The following is a 3,932-nucleotide window of genomic DNA, read 5'->3' as shown; positions in this document are numbered from 1 at the left end:
CCTGGCCAGGCCATTTTTTTTGATATGGCACTGCGTTGCTTTAACTGACAATTGCGCTGTCGTGTGACGCTGTACCCAAATAAAATTGATGTCCTTATTTTCCCACAAATAGTGATTTATTTTGGTGGTTTTTGATCACCTCTGCGGTTTTTTATTTTTTACGCTATAAACAAAAAAAAGCAACCACTACTTTTCACTTTCTCTAAAACATATCCAATAATATAAAAAAAATGTAAAAAATCAAATTTCTTCATTAATTTAGGCCAATATAAATTCTGCTAGATGTTTTGGTAAAAAAAATCCCAATAAGCGTATATAAACTATGGGATAGATTTTTGGACGTTTTTTTTTTTTTTTTTACTAGTAATGGTGGTGAATAGCGATTGTTAGCGGGACTGCGGCATTGTTGCGGACAAATCGGACACCTAACTGGCACTTTTGACACTTTTAGGGGACCAGTGACACCAATACAGTGATCAGTGCTAAAAATATGCACTGTCACTGTACTAATGACACTGGCAGGGAAGGGATTAACATCAGGGGCAATCAAAAGGTTAAATATGTTCCCTGGGAGTGCTTTCTTACTGTGTGGGGGATGGTTTAATTGAAGAAAGACAGAGATTTGTGTTCCTGCTTAGCAGAAACACAGGATCTCAGTCTTCCTTACTAGCAGAACTGCGATCAGCCTTGTTTACATAGGCAGACCGCCGTTCTACCTCTCTCATCACGATCGCTGGGTTTCCGGCAGACATAGAATCCACTGGACCTGCTGATTGGCTCCCTCTCTGTCCATTCATAGCAGGGCTCCAGCAGTGCACACGTGCGCCCTAGAGCTGAAAAAAAAAAATCATGTACAGGTACTTTGATTTTGAGCTTAAGGGCCGCCCTGCCGCAGTATATGTACGTGGGGGGGTTCTTACATGATTAAAGAGTAATTCCATTTTTGTTGAAAAAAACATCCCTCTCTGGATGATCTATGTACATTGCAAGGATTTTAACAAACTTTGTTGCAGACTCTTACCTTCTGTTATTCTGAAGGAATAGCTGTTTGTTTGTTTCCATGTGCAAAACGAATCTATATGGGAGCGGTTTTATAATTATCAATCAGCTGCTGCACCTGCAGGGCATTATTGAGATAGGTGGCAGGGCCTGCATCCCTTTAGATGTGATTTCCCTATGGCAGTATCTCACCAAAAAGGACATTTTTGCTGCACGGGAGGAAATCTGACTTGTATCTTAGTGCAGACTTCAAGGGAAATCAGTCGGCCAATCACTCCAGTAGTAGATTATATTTTTAGGGGACGTTCTGTACACCATCTGTGTACAGAACGCCTCCAGGTAGCCATATTGAATTGCATTTTACCGAACATTTCAGCACTGCAGATTGAAAAGGAAAGGTCATTTTTAAAAACATGCACTTACAATATGACTTGAGTCACAATTGTATATGCTACATTATTTATTTTTTGCTTACTGTTTTCCCCATGAAATTGGAGTTACCCTCAAACGTAAATCCAGGGGAAGGACCGTGTTTGCTTGCATGAGATACACAGGTGTTCCGTGCAGGCAGTCATATTCATGTCTATTGGGGTGCAGCAACACTGGTCTCAATCTGACAGCTGTGCAGATGTAGGTGCATGTCCCTGCAGACAACATGCGCTGCTGTGTTCGTGCAGCCGCTGTGTCTCAACAGACATGAATGGGACTGCCTCTACGGAACATCTGTACATTCCCTGTGTGTGAACATGGCTCTTCGCATAGATGTACACCTAAAGTGGTTGTAAAGGTAGAGGTTTTTTTTTTTTAAAGTAATTGATAAACCTTCTGTTTGCAGCTTCCCCCCAGCCTCTTATACTTATCTGAGCCTGATCTTGATCCAGGAGTGCTCCCTTGCTCTCTCTCCTCACTGGACATTGAGGCAGCAGCAGGAGTCATTGGCCCCTGCTGCTGTTAATTACAGCCAGTGAGCAGAGTGCTGAGGATGGGTCCCGAGCTGCGATATGTGTGTCTGTGGCCATACACAGAGCAGCTCAGGATAGAGCCAGCATGAGTGCCCCCATAGCAAGCGGCTTCCTATGGGGGGCGCTTAGCAGGAGGGAGGAACTAGTGCCGACGGGGGACCCAAAGTGAGGAGGACCAGGACTGCTCTATCCAAAAGCATTAAAAATAAACATTTTACAGACACTTTAACTACCAGTTGACCACCTACAGTAGCTGATACTATGATGTCAACATCACTCTCTGCTGCATCGTGTCATGAGTCTGGAGCAACTAAATGAAGCACACCCAGGAAGCGGGTCAATGACAACCGGGGGCCACAGGAGTTGCATTATTCAACTTAGGAGGGCAATTGACACAGGACCACATTACCTTTGGGAAACGGCAGGGGAAATAATTTTTCTCATTGAGAAGATTGACGGATCGGCTCTATAACACCCAGATGTCCAACAGGTTTCCACAATTCTTTCACCATACTTTTTACTCATTGTATCATTATTTACCTCAACAAGGATCCACATTAAAGAATAATGAAAAAAGATAAACATCTAAATTTATGAGTTTTCGAAAATATTGTTCTGTCTGTACAGCACATCGTATAATAAGGAAACAATAGCTACTCACAAACAGTTTTAATTTAATTAGTATCTATTAAGAACGCTAAAGCATGATTATAGTAATCAGCTAATTACAGGTGACTGGGAGCAGCTGTGACAAACAAGAAATTATAGAACAGTTCTAAATTATAGAGGAACGCTTTACGCTGTTGAAAACCTAGAATACACACTTGTGTCATCGTCCAAGGGGGAAAAAAGACTGTAAACTATAAAGAGGGCCTACCATGCACCATAGAAAAATGTAGCATTTTTACTACATCCTTAGCATAAATGTTAGCGTAAAGGTGTAGGCCATATACATTTTATGAGCAATGACAACTGTAAATTTCCCTCTCTTGTTTTAAAAAAAACTTTTTACACTAGCCTTCATGTGACCATTCAGACCGAATAGGGAGTCTGTAGCTTACATTGGGAAATTGTACTGCCTTGCCCATGCCCCCTAACTATTATTCAAAGCCCTGTACATGCTTTTTCGGTTGCTCTGATTAGCAAGTGGTGTGGAAAACCAGGTTTTCCTTTCTGTATTTAACTAACCACATTGTCAGGAAATGAAGTTACTAAGGACTTTGAAGCATAACTATTCCTCTTTTCGCTTCTAAGTCCTAGGGCTTTGAAGCTTTATAGTGAAATACTTATGCTTTGGGTTACCTAATAAATTAATTTCCTGGCTTTTACTAGGCTTTAAAGCCTGCAAAAGGACCCAAGAATATGTGGCTTCAAGGAGAAGGATCACTATTGGTTGGCAACCCTCCTTGACTACCATTACAAGGGGAAAGTCTCAGAACTCATCCTGTCCCCACAGAGGTAGCAGAAGATGAAATCTAATCTAATGCTCTTCCCAACTCTGGTAGGTTACAGTGTCATGGAAAACACAGTTTTGAGTCTTCTGTTGGTCAAGAGAGGAGCAGTGGAGAAGGGGGCCGTCTGAGTGATGCATTTCACAATTTTTTTTAATCCTCGGCACCCAGGGCTGTTAGCTCTAACATCCCATCAGGCATGTCTGAATAATATGGTGGACGATTATCTAGGGCCGAAAACTGAGTTGAAAAGCTTTCCAGATGACAATCCACTGGGTTACTGGGTCATGAGAATAGACCACTGGCCAGAACTTGCCCAGTATTCAACTGAGCTGCTGGACTGCACTGCATCCAGCATGCTTTCCAAATGGCATTCAGTGCTGCTGGAAGTTTTGTTACTAATAACAGAGTGCGTCTGTCCACAGACTCAGTGGACCGGCTGACATTTATCAAAATAAATTAGTTGTGGATTACCAGCAGCTATGAAGCCCCTGATGCCGATAACGCTTATTTGGTGCTT

This window comes from Pelophylax lessonae (genome assembly GCF_965119305.1).
Source record: "Pelophylax lessonae genome assembly, chromosome: 7".
Taxonomy (NCBI): Eukaryota; Metazoa; Chordata; class Amphibia; order Anura; family Ranidae; genus Pelophylax; species Pelophylax lessonae.
Note: the sequence above shows the minus strand (reverse complement) of the source record.